We start from the raw sequence: 18,787 nt of genomic DNA, 5'->3' as shown, positions 1-18,787 counted from the left end.
GACGTCTTGATGTTGATGGTTACACGACGAGGACACTTGCATTGATAACGTTGCTGGCATCTACACCGACACGTTGCAGCTATTGCATTATACAAGTTCCTAATCCATAAAACATGTAGTTCGTCGCACCAGGTTCTAACTGCCACTTAAGAAAGTTAATAACCTTTCTGTATAACCACTAGAGTAACGCGTCTTCGAAATATCACCTCCAATTAAAATAGTCGGACACCATGGGTCAGAAATGAGTCCAACATGAAAGATATATACGATTTAGGTTCCAACCCATACAGAGTATATGGCTATATGTAAATAAACAAAGCAATTTAAGTACATGCATGATCTGCTAATGGCATCTGCCAGGAGGGGTGTTCCCAGAATTGTACACCGGTTAACCCATTTCATCTTCCTGCACGTTTTAGATTCGATTGTTTTGTGAGATACTGGGTCCTTAGTCTAAAGATTTCCAAGACTTACGACCAGGTCTATATGTAATGACCACAGGTTCCTTGTTTTCATGCGTTAGAACTGTACTGTCCAGAGTCGTTGGTATCCCATGTGCTGTGTTCAATGTCTTCCTGGCGAATACTGAGCAAGCTGGACTTCAGCGTAGTGCACTTTCCAAATGCAGACACTTGTATTGATTCTTTGATGATCCACAGACGTTATGTTGAATCTGAACATCGGACAGACTCGTTTGAACGGAATGCCTTTTTCACAAACATTACTATCGGAATCCCATTTTTGTGTCTAATTCTAACTTCTATATCTTTCGCTTGTGTCACAAAACATGCATTAGTCCACTAAGGTAGATTTTCTCATCATAACCGCCTTTCCCTTCTGAACGATATGCGTGTCGTCAGTGGCTTGGTTCCAGTGAACTTAGTAATACTTGTTGAAACTCTTGTAGACGCCCCGATATGTACCATGAATTTAGACTTTCTCATTCTTTACCGCCTTTCCCTACTGAACGATGTGCGTTGCTCCAGTGAATTGGCTGGGGTAAACGCGAGAACACGTGTTTACAATGGCAGATACTCTGCATGTTAATGTAGACGAGTCAATTTCGCCTTCACGTTTTCCTCATTGAATGTGCCAATGAATTCTTTTACACAGGAAACTACAATCATATACTCAAGGGTTTTTGTTTGATATTTGCATTGTTTACTACTGGTCTTTGAATGTTTTTGTTTACATCAATTTGTTTATTTGTGTTATTTGGGAAACCTCAATATTTCCCATTGTGTTAAATTAGTCAGTGATGGTTACGATATGTTCTCTTACTGATGAGCAACCAATGTGCACAAAATGAACGATATGATTATATTGTTGTTGCTTACTTATTTATTGTATTTTTAAACGCACTTTTTACATTTATCTTTTGAAATAAAATATTACCAACATTCATGTTTCGTCTTGACGCACTTCAATCAAAAACTGCATTTTATTATAGATGCGATTTTTCTATATACGAGAACATTACAATTTCTGATAAAGATTGACAGTCCAAGCGTGATTTCGCAAAACAATGCACACTGCAATAGTGATTATATCAATGTGGCTCACACACAGAGCCGGACTATACAAACAATACCACGAGGCCTATATCAGGGGACAAGACACGCTGGATGCCGTTACTTAACGGCCGCATGGGCGCCGAACATGCACGGTCCATTCACATGTTGCACATCGACGTAAAGCTGGTTTCCAGGGCAATCTGGTGGTGTGATCAGAAATGACCTGTCGTCAACAGGTTCGACGTCGGGACTCTTTTAAGCCCGATATAACTCGATTTACCGCAGCTTTTCACGCTGGGGGTACTTGTCATGATTCGTACATACAGAGCCTGACTATACAAAAAATGATTTTACTCTTGATCGGAAGCCCTGTGTCTTGGCTCTCACGTCATGTGCGACACGTGCGGCTGCCGTCATGTTTTCCCACCCTTAAAGCCAGCCAAAGCTAACCCCGTGCGTGTGACGGGAGCCAAAACAGCTCAGATTTGATATCACAAGGGTTTGATCTATGCATCCTGCATTCACTAATTGTCTCCCCGTGTGAGAAAGAGACTTACTGCACGCATATCATGCATGAAAATGTGGCCACGTGCATGAAGCACCTGAGGTTATCACGGTGTCGACATGGGGCATCTGATTGGGCGTCCACGCCCATTTTGCCATCTGTTATAGACATGTAATTTTACCAAGAAAAAAAGCCTTACTTGGCGAGTATCTTTTAAACGTCACTCGAACGTTGAATATTCACATCCTATTCACATGTTGCTCATCGAAAGCTGGTCCCCAGGGCTGTCTGGTGGTATCATCAGAGGTGACTAGTCTTTACCGGGTTCGACGCCTGGGCGCTTTTAAGCACAATGTAACTCGATTTACGGCAGTTTTTCACGCTGTATAGGTACTTTGCATGTTTCGTACATCGACCCCAGGGTTTTGCCTTTGTCATGGGTCTGAAGCCCTGTGTCTTGACTTTCGCGTCATGTGCAACACGTGTGGCTGTCGTCATGTTTTCCCACCCTTAAAGCCACCCAAATCCTAGGCCCGTGCGTGCGGCGGGATCCAAACCAGCTCAAATTTGATATCACAAGGAGCGAGCGAGTGAGTGAGTGAGTGAGTGTTTTAACGTATCTACACATGCACTTACGAATTGAAAGCCAGAACTGCCCATTAGCTTTTGATGTCAAGTGGACGCCATCCTTCGGTATCGGTGCAGGTCCCATCCTCATGTGCTGACAGCGTCGCAACATCTTCTTCAAGCGCCGGTTCGCCTCCTGCACCTTCCGCTTGTAGATAGAGACCGTAATGTTCCTTGGTTTTACCCTCGGAAACAGACTCCCTATCACTGCCTTGGAGCCTGGCCGTTTCCACTGAAGGAAGTCAAATGAATATAAGTTATTAAAAATCGCATCAGGCATGTAGACATTATTAGCCAACGAAACATGCACTGATAATGTTGGCGACGCACAGGACATGCGGCATGATACGCAGACGTCAACTTGACATGCCCGTGCACATGGGCACAAATGCGCTCACATAATGACGCCCATTGCCTGAGTGTCTGAGCTGACACGGGTGCGCATTACACCTTGGCAGAACCGCACTCTCAATGGCGTTCCGATGCATTTTAAATCTTTCATTTTGGATTAAGGATGTTGAAATAATAGGTGACGGAAGCCGCGCGCCAGATCCCCGTTTCTACCAACCACACGCACAAGTACAGTTACATAATGGCACGTATTGCCTGATTATCAGACGTGCCTCGAATGCACATTATAACTTGGCAGAACCTCACTTTCAAGGGCTTTCCGATGCATTTTAAACATTAAAGTTTGGATGATGGATCGTGAAATTATAGCTTCCGTAACACTGACGGGAGACGCGCGCCAGATCCCCGACTACTTTACCCACCATGGGCGCAAGTGCAATTACACAATGACGCGCATTGCCTGAATCTCAGACGCGACTCGAATGCTTTCCGCCACAGTAAAAGTTTATATATTAAGACTACAGATGTTGCTTTTATGGCCTTATTCCAATCAATTGCAACTTTAGCTCTGTCAAGTATTTTGATTCCTGTGTAGCTCGACTATCCAATGTTGAACAACCAGCATATTTCTAGAATCCCACATGAATGATCTCGCAAATGCTTTATTGTTGTAAATATTAACGACGCCGGTACAACCGGTGCACAGATTCATCTAAATACCGCCAATCTATATCACCTCCGGTATTTGTTGCATTTCGCACATTAATACCTATATAGCACATTAATACCTATGCATTTTCTGAGGTGACTCGTAAGAGTGGTTGCTATTACATCACGACCGGATGATGGTGACATGATGATTGTTGTGATATAGACGAACTGAAGATCAATAAAATTACACAAACCATCATGTCGGAGATTAAATCTGGACTGGTTACCAGGCACAGCAAAAATAAGCTGGTTTCCGGAACACTGAAACCGAGAAGAAACGTCATGGAAACCAACATTTCCAGTTGGTTTCCAGGGAGTTTCCTATAGTTTCATTGTGGTTTCCATGCAACTGAAACTGCACCATTTCAGGATGGTTGCCAGTTCGTTTCATTACCCACTCCTCCAAGCGGGATCCAGTTGGTTTCCATGTATGAGTTTATTGTAGGTTTCAACCTGGTTTCCATGTGTGAGTTTATTGTAGGTTTCAACCTGGTTTCCATGTATGAGTTTATTGTAGGTTTCAACCTGGTTTCCATGTATGAGTTTATTGCAGGTTTCAACCAGGTTTCCATGTATGAGTTTGCTGTAGGTTTCAACCTGGTTTCCATGTATGAGTTTACTGTAGGTTTCAACCAGGTTTCCATGTTGTAGTTTCCAACCTAGTTTAATACCCAGTTTCCATGAACTGAAACTTGCTCGTGTCGGCCCTTTACCCGGTCCCCCGGAAAAGATGTTGTTTCATGTCTCACATGTAGCAAATCAGGTATTTTATACAATTGCATAATGGTAAAAGACTTCAGGATGACAAACAACAGAATAAAACACAAATTCATTAAAAGTTTATTTACATTCAACAATATGTTTGTAAACAAATAATATTCGGAATATTCAAGTTAGTAAATGAAACAAAAGCAAGGGAATAATTAGCAGTGAGTACAGAATGTTTTTCTTAAACACACTGTAGACCAGCCCATATCACTTGGCTTCCTAGTTTGAAAAATGTTAGCTCTTTCCCCAAGAGAGGAAGAACTGTGTGCTTCTTCTCCTCCGGCCAGTCAATCGTTTCACAGCCTTCCTGCTTTCCAGCTTCTGAAATTTAGAAAACAAACTATCAGTACAAATTTGCATTCGTCTACGATATCCATGGCTAGAGAAAAGAAAACTGTCAAACATTGCTTGAGGTGAAATACACTGAACCCCATGTCCGATAAGCGAAGAGATCAAAAGTATAAACTGAGCATTTGACATCAAAAGTTTCAATCGCAGAACAGCTTATTGATATATGATAGAGTGCAGAGACATGAAGATATTCGCCTTTGAAAGCCATAATTTATTTTCTGAATGTTACTTACAATGCACATTATGAGTATAGAACTACGATTTATCCGTTATTGTGAAAAGACATGTTTTCTTAACCAATAATGTGGCAGACAAGCTATGACTATGGGGTCACAAGCATAAGCTGCAGCATAATGTGCTGCATAATATTTAAAACTTTTTAAGCTGTATTTTTCAAAGAATACATTGCACTTTTTAAACAGTGTTCATTTTGAAATTCCTTGAATGTACATAGAAAGAATCCAAATTAACTTGATATTTAAGGGTTTCCTTAAATTGTTTAATCTCTGCAAGATGTAAAATGACTAGAATACGTTTACTTACTCTGAACTTTTTGCCGTTCTTTGCGTACAAGCCTTGGGTCTCTGCTTTCCCCACACCTTCTTAAGTGATCCATCTTGTTCATCCAAACCCATCAAAAAGCTTCTGAAAGGAGACATGTGCATGATGCATAACTATAAGTGAAACATGTTTCCAGTTGGAGGTTACAAGAATAGTGACATGCGCCATGCATTTTTACTGATTCCTAGGATTTACATTATTTGGTTATGTTGTATGACACACATTATGTACTGGACGGTTCAGGTTATACATACCTTTTTTGTATGTCATAATGAGTCGGTCCTGGCTGCCTTCTTCAGTTTTTCCAACACTGCCCTCCTTTATGCTGGAAACGTAGAAATACATCCATTAAAAAAAGTCAGGAACTTGTCGTATTGCACTCTTGACAACAATAAAGTGTCGAATAAAAAGAATAAATATCAATTTGCAAAGTGTAGAATATGCTAGATGAAAAGAATCCAGGTCAGCAAATGCATATACTATTTTGGGTTGGCAATCCATGATTGTATACCCATATATTCTTTATATCAAAAACTCTTCGTAACCTATTCTGTGGGACTAACACAATCCACATTTCTTCATTCAGAGTTCGTTAAATCTTGATATGATAAACATAACACTACCTACATCAGATGGCAAATCTAAATTATCTCATAAATCAATAATATAAAAATATTCAATATTAGTTTGAAAACATTGTGAAATTTCAATTTTGAAACTTCACTCAAACAATGCACCAAATCTGGTCAGAGATTCCCTAACCTATAAATGCAAAATGACACACTATCCCCGACTACATTGTTTTCAAACGTGCAAATATCAAAAGCAATATGAAAAGGATTTCTTAAATAAATGTTCGTATTTACAAATACGTTTGAAGTTATTTTGAGTCGTAACAAGCACATTAGCAATAATATACTGGAGATATTTGTGGTTTATTTTTTTCTTGCAAAGATAATTTTTCATTCATTAACACATTGAACCATTTTAATCGTGTGTGTGAGCTGATCCAAATCACAGTAATATTGACTTCTTGAATTAACCGAGTGCTGAGTGAAGGAAGCCATACATTTCTCTTGCTAAGAATTCGACACGCATGTGTTTACCGAGGTCCATCAAGTCTAAAATTTCATTATGTATTGTAGTAGTCCCTTATTTACCTTAAACATTACGAATAACATGTGCTATTGCTTATTTCAAGAAAATAACACTGTACCTGACCAGATCGTGGAATGTTCCTTTTCTCCCGCTGCGATCGACGACTGCTGCTGTTCTCAATTTTTCACGTATCCGAATCTCCAAAGCTTCTATTGTAAATCTCATTGCCAGTCTCCTGAATCAGATAACACTGGCAAACGTATGAATACTGCACTGTGTTGACTTCCTTGTCGTCGTTACTGGACATACCGGGTGAGAACTGTTTTCAAAATAGTCGTCTCAAAACAACTTGGGATCAAGTGACAAAATGGCGGCAACTGTGCGTAGGGGCATTGTGGGTAATAAGAAATACCTGATCCTTTTTCGATTGGCAGGCACGAGATCCTTCTCTGACCCAATTTGGATGTGATTTTAATACAAAGACTGAAAACGACCACTTCAGTACATAAAACTGTTGCTTTTATAAAATGCCACGAGTTCGCGTGCCCATGGATTACCGGTTCATTACTTCCGGTTTTGTCTGTCAACACCTGACCCAGGTAAGTTCTATTGTTTTTACAGCTAGCTAATTTTGATAATAGGAGCCTGTTAAGTGGGGACTGCCCCAATGAAGCCGACACCCGAACCCCGACACACTAATGGCCTGACACTGATTAGTTGTCAAGTATTGGAACTCAGTGTCAAAGTATGCCAACTATATATGCTTTTAACGCTAAACTTTACGCACTGCCTCAGTTTATTGTATAATTCACGTATATTCTGCATAAATATCATCATGTAAGTACCGAACTGACAATTGTTTTATTGACTTATACTAATCTTCCTAAATGCTTATACTCTTTCACATTCCCAGGAGTTGGCAGTCTATAGCCTGTTTTTTATATATTGCATCATTTACCTTTTAATTATTAATATATATCTGAACTATTGCTATTGCTAAAGTGGTTTTTATTTTTTTATTCATTTTTATACAATATGTTTACTGAAAGGAATACAAGCCCGTACACAACTCAATGATCCAGTAAGTTATAATTAATATATAATAAAAGTTTGAGCAATGTTTCTATGCAGAGTCAACTCACCATTTATTCGTGTATATAGATATCACTGTTTTATTATTTCTTTTCAGATAAAGAAAGCGTCTGATCCTCAATTTGACAAAGCAGACAACCGAAACCTGGGCTTGCCCCATTCATCCCAATCTAGAGAAACGGAACTAAGTGTGCCTCGCGCACATAGCTGGGCAAAGGCCATTTATATCCATTCGCCCTTTCACCATTTGCATGTTTAGTACGGTTATTATGAAGTTTGTGTGCATGGTAGTTGGAATATGATGCTTCATTACATTACGAATAAACAAGAATGTGAAGGAAAAAAGTGTATAGTTCTTGTGTCATCAGTTTGAAGCCACATTTAATATTGTGATATCCACAGAATGATGCGTCAACAATTTACTTTTGTTGTCTTGTTCATCTAAGCAATGATACGAATCCCTTCCCCAGGCACATTCAGATTGAATTATAACACCTCGTGAGAGCTAAGTTTCAGTCAGGAATGGAAACCAACACATGACCATTGCTTCGTGTCAGTTTCCATCACCGGAGCTTAGAGTATCCATTATGGATTCTATTTGGAAACTAGGTCACCCAGTTTTACTGAATGGATACCAACTGGATGTCAGGATGGTAAACAATTACACATTTTATTATGTTACTTAGTTCAAAACAGCGCAATGGAAACCAACATGAAACTACATTTTCTACTTTTATGTTGGTTTCCATTTAGTGAGATCTGAGAGTTGCAAATTCCAGGAATGGAAACCAACAAGAAACCCCCGAACTTAGTATCATTTTGGTTTCCATTTACAGAAACACCCAAATCACATTTCCAAAATGTAAGGCGGCGAATGCAGCGCCCAAGGTGCTGAAATAGGTGACACAATATGTGTGGACTGATTCCCTATGTCCATCCGTAACGTCATAACCTTATACCTGTACTTTATCGTGTCCGTGTTTGTGCACACCTCCGCCCTGACTAGACTTGGTCTGTGGTAAGACACGGACACAACTGTTCCCATTCTCACGTTGCTAGGGCACGTTGATGATGCACTTCTTCCATTATAGGGACCACAAACAAAGCATTTTATACACATATATCCGCAATTATCATTGCTAAATATTTTGATTTTATGTCAGGTAATGATGATATCGATTTCAAGGTAGGTAGGCATGTTTAACACATAACAAACAAAAATGTCGACGGTGTGCAGGGTCAGGTACCCTTCCACTCAATTGAAGGGTGGACCTTCCACTCAATTTAGCCTCAAACATGACTTCTTCTATCTTGCAAAGTGTTGCTTGTACCTGAGGGTCAAGTGTGAAATATGATAATGTTGTACACCCTCTGTAACATCTTGAAGACGGCATGAAATTGTTGAGTTGTAGAAATTGTGTTTGTGTATTTGATGTATGTCTTTGAAATGCATACTGCTGGAGAGAACGGCCTGTACAATGACAGCCAGGATGTCACACCTGTGTGATATGACTGTCGTGATTAGTTTAAAAAAATGAGGTTCACCTTCACGCGCATTATGTAACCCTTCAGGGTATGTTGTTTTCCTTCACGTGCACTCTGAAAGAAGGATAGGGATGAAGATCACCATCACGTGCATTTTCAATGATGTAGTTCACCTTCATGTGCATTTGGAAAGAATAGGAATGTAGTTCACCATCACGTATATTCAAATCAGAATATACTCCGCTTTCATGTGCATTCTGTAAAATGATGGTTTTGTTGTTCGCCTTCACGTACATTTAATGGTTGGGTAAAGTGCTCCTTTAGGTCGAGAAGAAGCCAATCGGCGACAAAAGAGTTGTTCTAGTGTGTAGCCTTACTCAAGTTGAGCCAATTTAACGTTGATAATGCTGTCACACCCTAGCGGCCTGGGTTGTTCATCATGCTTCGAAACCAAAGAGAGTCAATTGTTCACCATGCTACGAAAGCAAAGGGAGTGGATCGTTCATCATGGTACGAAACCACAGGGGGTGGATCGTTCACCATAATACGAAACCAAAGGAAGATAGATATTCTTTATTTCCTTTTATGTGCAGTTATGATATATTTTACGTTTAATGATAAAAGATGGACTAGTAAAATGCAAGAATAACATCATCGTCTTAACAAGTCTGAACAATAATATCTATAACCAGAATATCACATATCACATAAGTTCATTTCAGTCATTCATTTTAATCGTACATGACATAAACACGTGCTTTACAATACCCCGACAGTTTTACGATAACATTCTCTTGAAACGATTTCAGCTGATCCATAGAACAGATCAATAAAGTCTTGCAATATCAGTGAACTGGCCATTTATCTCTGAGGCTAGCACCCAGAGATAGTGTTCATTACGGGATCGTATATTAATATATCTTGACAGATTGTCTCGATGAGATTCAATAGCATCATTTCTGTCATAGCACCAGCATTTCTTGTTAATAGATTGACCATTACTGACATAGTTAGCTAGCATATCGTTTAGGTTATACTTATGTACAAGCTGTAGCATATTAATACCGATGGCATCCAATACAGCAATACTAGAGGTGCGCTGGTGTAGTCCCTGAACTGTTTTACAAAACTGTCGTTGTACAACTTCGAGCATATCATACTCTTTAAAAGAAGGTTTGCCCCATACGTTGCATCCATATGACGGCCACATGATATGATTACCCTCTCCCAGATACGTGCTGCAGATCTATGATAACGACAACCAAAATACAACCCATTGTTATGACTAGTGTTCATGAGCACTCTTAACTTTTCACATGCAGATTTTGTACGTTCAAGTGATTATTTGCCTGTACTGAGATATACACCAGCATATTTAATAGATTTTCTGTGTGGAAAACGTACACCACTAATTGATACATTACTGGTTTTAACGTTGTCGTTTGAGCATTTAAAATGTAGAGTCGCACTCTTGCATGCATTATAATTTAGTTGCTACATATGAACATGTTCAGCGACATCGAGAAGATGGCCTTTGGTAGAGGAACCCATCAAAGTAGTGTCACCAGCAAAATGTATCCCGGAACCAAAGGAAGTGGATCGATCATCATGCTACAGAACGAAACGGAGTGGATTGTTCATCGTGCTACGAACGCAAAGGGAGTGGATTGTTCGTCATCCTATAAAAGCAAAGGAAAAGGATCGTTCATCATGCTACGGAACCAAAGGGAGCGGATCGTTCATCGTGCCAAAGGGAGTGGAACCACAGGATGTGGACCGTTCATCGTGCCAAAGGGAGCGGAACCACAGGATGTGGACCGTTCATAATGCTACTGTACAAAAACAGAGGATCGTTTATCATGCAATGGAACCAAAGGAGTGGATCGTTTATCATGCAATGGAACCAAAGGAGTGGATCGTTTATCATGCTACGGAAACAGGCAGAGTGGATCGTTCATCTTACTACCGGACCAAACGGAGTGGATCGTTCATTGTTATGGTACCCTGGCACTTCTGTAGAGCACAGCTCTTGAGTTAAATTGTAGTGTTAGAGTAAAACAGAATTTAAGATTACTTTAACGTAACTGTCACAGTTATTCCAAATACACTGTGTACATCAAGTGAAAATGGAGCCTCGCAATCCGGTATACTTCATGCTTTTCACAGGAGAGGAAGGATGCATTTTCGATGTTTGTACAAATACCAATCTTATGTTACATGAATACAGTCCCGACCCACGGAGTAGGTCATGTATGACGCTAAATGACAACTTGCTACTCGGTGCTTGTTGCAAGCTCGATGAGCCACAGTTTCACAATGGCAACGTGATCTCAGTCAGTACTGATGTATGCAACATAATGAACCGCGGCACACCGAGTGCCCGGGTCTTATGTCCTTACAACCTGTATTTGGTATCAGTTTCGTATTCTGAATTTTAATTCAGTTTGCGGCAGTTACACAGTAATGGTGCGCATCCCACATGACTCAACAATTGGATAAAGTGAAGTCAGAAGCACGTGCCATGATGTTTGTTTTTAAGTAATTACACTAGCTATAAATACTGTAAAATCCCCTGTTGTTTTCGGGTTAGGATAAGGTGTTTCGGTTCGTGGCGCAGTCCCCCTTTAATAATGAGTACACGTCTCCATTCCAGTGACGACCTAATGGTTATCATACTCATTGTAAATAAACTGTTGCATGAACAGGTCGGTTGTCGCTGCTTTCTTGACCTTGTTGTAGTGACATGCTGTTTGATGTGAAAGGAACGCTCGAACTAAGCAGATTGTAGACATTCAAAATTTGGTGAAACCCGTCTGCATTGAGATGATGATTGTGATGGTGATGGTGATGGTGATGGTGATGGTGATGGCGATGGCGATGGTGATGATGATGGCGATGGCGATGGTGATGGCGATGGTGATGATGATGGCGATGGCGATGGTGATGGCGATGGTGATGATGATGGCGATGGCGATGGCGATGGCGATGGCGATGGCGATGGCGATGGCGATGGCGATGGCGATGGTGATGGTGATGGTGGCGACGACAAAACTGTATCAATAATCCAAAATAATTTAAGAATGCCCACCTTGTGTTTTGAGGTTATTTTCCCTCATATTTTGCAAAGTGTACTGACTGTTACATAGCCATCACAAACATTATGTATATAATGCCACGGGTATGAGTCATGTCACAGATATGGGCTTCGAACAGCCATAATGCCAGTAGGTTCAGTCACACAATTCTTTAACTAAAGGGACGCGCCAACCAGACGGGTCTGACACCTGAGAGTCCCAGAGCTGGTAGACCGAGAGTGGGTATCACTTTGTGGCATGTTTTGAGTCATCACTAGAAAACCAATACACTGACATTTGATTTTTTCATCTTATCAGTACGTTGAAGGCACGTTTCAGCTGATAGTCCAGTCTGACCGGCAAATCGTACAGGGTTTCAGTTTAACACTGTATGTTATCGTTCCTCATAATACACCGAGAGAAGTAACCTGTGTAACAGATTGTGAAATACTTGACACTGATAACTACGAATAGCTTAATCTCAACTATTCTCGTTGTTACATCACTAGTAGCGGTTGATGGACAGGAGAGAAGAGCAATGAAGAGATTCCCACAGAAGATTTACGGAGAATCCTGATCAGCTAGTCGGAGACCCTACTAGGGACCCTTTCACTGAAATCACCATAATCTCTCAGCTCGACAAAAACATGCATAACACCATCAAGTTGTCTTTCATATCTACAAAGGTTTACGAGGAATTACAGGAATTTCGACTTCGCTAGCGGATAGCGATATATTCTGAGATAGCTCTCAGGTTGACACTGCTTGCAGTTTAAAAAGCGCGTGGGTGTGGGGTGTGGGTGGGGTGGGATGGAGTGAAGGCTTGGTTCCGCTAAAACATTAACTTCATTGCGGACTTTAGTCATTTAAAGAAAATGTGTTTACAATTCCCCCACATTCCCCTGGATCCGCCAAGGACTTACTGAGAGCCTGGTATACGTGTCGTCAGGTCAGGGGCAGTACGGCACATACGGAAACCGTAAGTAATCAGTAAAAACAAATATATCGTCACCTGCATGGAAGAAAGGGTTTGGTCTGTCAGCTGTTTGAACGGTCTGATGTTTGATTAGCATGTTTGCTTGATTTGGAAGGATCCATCTCTTAGAAGTATATCCTTTGGTTACATTCACTGACAGGGGTATGGTGCTGGCATAACTCAACACATAGCCATCGGGTATCCAGAGCTTGAACCCTAGATCGGCGCTTGATATCGGGTGTTTACTTGAATGATCTGTACTACTACCCCAAACGACCGCACACACTAACTTTAGCATTTCAGAGAATAAATCTTACTGAATAAACTTTAAATTTACATTTCGTTTGTTTGAAACCTCACATTTGAGATGAAAACCTACAATGGAATCTTTCCTTGAGTCCCTCCAGCGTGGGATAGGGAAACATCGCAGGTGTATAATTTAAGTATATTGTATATCCTCGTGAGAACCTGCGTCCACATATGGGGACAAACAAACATAATTCGAAAAAAGTCCAGAAGGTATATAACTACGTTTGCAATGTCAAAAACCCGAAGTCCCCACACGAGGACAGTCTAGTGGTGCCACCTGGGGCATTCGGGAAAGGTCACTCTGGAAGTCTTCATTTTTGAGGCTTGAAAGAAGATGACTGACCTTGTCTTGTGTTGACACAAGACTCAGCTCATTGGGTTATTTCTCGAATTACGTCAATTTCAGATTTTTCTCAGCTGCATCAATACTAAAAGCTAAATTTCAAATAGTTTGTTTTTCTGTTGGCAACATGTCCCTCGATGTGTACAATAGGTTTCACTGCTGATATGCTTGTCCATGGGTGTGGACAAGAGGTATTAAATGGTAACAGTAAACGTTTGATGTTTTGATGAAAACTTTACGACTTTGTGATTAGATTGCTTTCTATCCTGGTTTAAAACCTTTTTAAAACTTCACTAAAAAGCTGATATTATTCGTAACTTCAGTTTTTGACCTTTTGCGGCTTTTTGTGGCTTTATCAACCATTCATCGTTTTTAAAACTGATATCTATTTTTGAAAGGCCTGTGAGATATGTCAGCATTTTATTCGAAGGTTACTGTTCATATTTTACTTCACAGTTTAGAATTGATGCTAACGATGGCTTACGTGTAACATTGTTTGCAGTATTACCTATTTTACTGAATATAATGGGCTGAATTTGTTTGCGACATTTTTATGACTTTTGCTGAATACTGTGAATTGATTGCTGATTGAGATGCAATGGTAATTAAACATCATTTCCAACACAGTTGGGTCTTGGTATCAATTTTGTGTCATTGTTTAACACATAGATTAGATATTAATGCATATATTTATGAGTTATGTGTTCACTGTATCTGTCCACATATATGGACATGGAAAAAAAATGTGTCAAACTAAGTCCCAATGTCCACACATGTGTACCCCTAAAATATCCCTATGGGGGTATGTTGGCATGAAATGACTTATATTTCCGTTGCGAGTGAAGTGTTTGTCAAATAAAAATCTATTTTAGCATTTATGATAAAAAAGTTAGCAAATTTGGCCACCTATGGGTTTCGAGAGGATATAGGCCTCCCTTAAAGCGATATGTACCATATGTCGTACTGCTCAGTTCGTTTTATGGTAAAGAATAAGTATCACATGCCGCTTTGGATACTTCCTTGGTGCAAACAAATTCTCCAAGACGATATGAACACACTTGCAACTAGGTATGCGATGGTATTATATACGACGGTGGAATGTTAGGACCAGCCTTTTCTTTGGTGTTGCTTCAGTTAATTTATCTATGACGCTATGATATGCAGTGTTAAGAACTGGGTGAATTTTAATCATGTTTTCAGTGATGTAAACAATAGCAACGCACTGAACAGAAGACATACAAACAGTTCCCCTGTCTATTGGCCTGAATTGTTCTGTGTCCTGCTGATCAGCCACGGAAGATTGATTTGACGCAGGAAGTCTATCTGTACCGGCAGTAACATTTTCCATAACCAGGATCTCTGAGTTTGGATGTGTTTTTGACGACAAGAGGCAGGTGCAAGTGCATGTGCATCTAAAGAATGTTAGGATCCTCACAGCACATGTGACACGAAACAGCAAAATATCACGTCTCAAAAATGATTGTTTAAGTTATTCCAGCTTGCACAAGGAGCACAGTGCAGCAGTGTATACAGTATATTCATATAGGGTTCCCTATTTTACATATACACATGATTTGTTACATAATCATTCGATAATAGTATGGGTACGATTATTCTTGAGATCAATCAGCTTTCAAAGACCATAAAAATCATACGTAGATTCGTTATACATACAACATTAATCACGACACACATTCAAACGTATATAACGCGAGGTCATTGTTAAATACTCTACACATCAAGCCAGTGGGCGTTGATACAATCAACATTGTACACAGTTACAAAACAACATAATATTCAAAATGTAATACAATAGATAAAATGTACGAGACAACTACCCCCTAATTTGCGACTGTCGTCCGAATTATATAGTATTACTTATTCCAGCTATCGCAGATAATCGCGTTTACAGATAAAACTTACGATATCGTTGTTATTGTGAACTTGAAATTATGTCATTTAGATGGACCAAGGCATCGATGGTCAATCGTGAGCATGCCACGATGGTATACGTGGCACGCACGTGGTTTTACCAGCGTGAACTACAAATATCCGTAGAGACAGATACATGCATTGCACCATGGTTCTGTTAGCTTAGGAGATACTGGTCACGGATTAAGGTTACGTGTGATACTCGTTATCACTGTGACCTTGACAGATTTAACATTGCGGAACGTGGTCAGTTGGTCTGTAAATTTCCAGTTTTCAATAATCAGTGAGTGAGTGAGTTTGGTTTTACACCGTTTTTAGCAATATTCCAGCGATATCACGTTGGGGGACACCAGAAAATGGGCCTCACACATTGTACCCCTGTGGGGGAATCGAACCCGGGTCTTTCGCGTGACGAGCGAACGCTTTAACCACTAGGCTACCCCACTGCCCCTTTTCAATAATACATACCGTTATATAATATTAGTAAATTATTCTACATATTTGATTTATTCTACAGATTTGACTTAACGGTTGATGTTGTAAGGTGGGCTTGCAAACCACACCCTGAGTCACGGTGGCTCTATCAAAGCGATATATCCCCCATCCTCTGGGGAGACAGGCACTCGGACTAGAGGAAGATAAGACTACTCTCTGACAGCTCTTCCCGGGGTGTTGGCGGAGAGGGGTTGGGGAAATGCCTCGGCCATAGTCTGTCAGGGTGTGGGTGGCCTGGAAAACACTGCTGCAGGACGGAGAGTGGCTAGTTTGGAAGGCTTGCTGTGTATAGTGAGGGTGGGAACATTTGAACAAATACACCCCCACCCCCCCACCCCCACCCCACCCCCCACCCCCCGGCACAGCTCAGTAGCAAGGATGAGAAAACGAGAAGAAAATATACAGGGAGATAACCGAATTTAGGGAGATCAATCTGGCCAACTGGATATAGCTATAAGAACGCCGCATAGGAATACTTCACTTTAGTTAAGAATCGTACAATGCTACTTAATCCACAAGATAAATATTCGGTTGATTTTCCTTTGGAAACGAGTGCAAAGTTTGAAACAGGATACTCCACAATTGTAGTTATAGTATTCCCTTCTTGATAAATAGCAATTGGTTTGATACACCAACCATGTCAACCTCACCACCCGATCCCGTTAGTCGCCCTCTATGACACGTAAGTCTTCACGGGTTTAAATCGCAATTTAACAGAGGCTTTATCACTAACGCCAACTCGGTCTAATAGCAGAATAGGTGTCAGCGCTGATTGTACATAGCAGGGTTACTATATAAGGGCATCTCTCATGTATACACGAGATATACATGTTATGATCATTTGGTGTAGGCTCTCATGCTGTTTACGGTTAGTTTCAAGGATTGATCTATACCAAAGTAGGAGACACCATAGTGTCTGTGGTGACTTTCAAGGATTGAGCTATACCACAGTAGGAGACACCATAGTGTCTGCGGTGAGTTTCAAGAATTTGAGTTGTACCACAGTATGAGACACCATGGTGTTTGTGGTGAGTTTCAAGTATTGAGCTATACCACAGTATGAGACGCCATAGTGTTTGTGGTGAGTTTCAAGAATTGAGCTATACCCTTGTAGGATACACCTTTGTGTTCGCAGATCAGCATCATGTGTGAACATATCGTGGTCACTGACTGTAGAGGTGAACAGTTTCGTTCATTTTCACAAGAGAACTGTGTTTAGCATCCGGTGAGTAGAAGTGGATTTATGCCCATAGAATGAGATTTTATAGCCGATTCAAGTTGTAACAACTACATACGGCTTTTGGTGTTTGTGAAAGGAAAGAAACTAGAATGCAATATTTCATACAAGAGCACTTTTGTTCTCGTGAGGGTGGTTACGTGTACTTGTGTAGTCTCTGAAACCTGACAGCTCGAAATTGTTAGCATTGCATGTCTTAAACATTTTACGTACGTTTCTTAGATTGTCCCACTAAGGTACTAAACTTTTATATGTATATTGACATGCGTGTGTTTATACGTGTTTATAAGTGTGTGTGTGTGTGTGTGTGTGTGTGTCTGTGTGTGTGTATGCATGTGCGTGCTTATGCGTGAGTGTGTTTACATGTGTGTGTATGTGTGCATGTGTGTAAGCGCGTACGTGTGTGTCAGAGAGAGAGAGAGAGAGAGAGAGAGAGAGATGGATCGCGGATGTGTCTGCTGCTTTCGAGGATTAATCAGTCCGGTTTACTAACTAGAATTCATCGCCTTTCATGATTTTGCACGAAACAGGTGAGGCAAAGTGCACAATAACGGACTGATAATAATTCGGTTGACCGAAGGTGCAACCACTACGGTCTTGTCCATTCTCAAACGTCCATGAACGTGCCATGAAAGGATATGTAACGTCATAACGTGCTCACATAGATGTGAAATGCTGTGCCCACGGGGAAATGGCATAAAGTGTCTAAATGGATGCCATAGCCTGTCGACATAGATCTATGTGTCATCAGGTGTTCACACACATGTGGCTCCAGATGTGCACATATATGTGTTAAAACGTGTCGACATAGATGTGTCATAACGTGTTAACATAGATACGTAATCAGGTGTTCCCATATATGTGTCGTAAGGTTTTAACACAACGATCAAACAAAACGTTTTGTAAGTGTCTGAGTTTTGGGGCTCGGAGCTATAGATGTGTCTTCAGGTGTTAACGTAAATGTGTCATAACGTTGTGATATAGATGTGTCATAACGAGTTCACTTAGATGTGTCATAACATGAGCCGACATATATGTGTCCAAACGTGTTCATATAAATGTCATAAAGTGTTTCATAAATGTGTCATAACGTGTCGACACAGAAGTGATCGACAAAAGGTGTTCACATCGCCGTGCTTAAACCTATTCATAGATATGTCATTAGTTGTTCACGTAAATGTGTCGACATATATGTGTCAAAAACTGTCGACGTAGATGTGCCAAAAGTGTCGACATAGATGTGTCATAACGTGTTCACCTAAATGTTACCTTACATACATGATGGGTCTGCATTGATGAGAAATGTTGTCTTCTTGGGGAAGCGACATGCCATCAAGGTGAAGCACAAATGCTAACAC

Source organism: Haliotis asinina, chromosome 3 (assembly GCF_037392515.1).
Source record: "Haliotis asinina isolate JCU_RB_2024 chromosome 3, JCU_Hal_asi_v2, whole genome shotgun sequence".
In the NCBI taxonomy this organism is placed as follows: Eukaryota; Metazoa; Mollusca; class Gastropoda; order Lepetellida; family Haliotidae; genus Haliotis; species Haliotis asinina.
Note: the sequence above shows the minus strand (reverse complement) of the source record.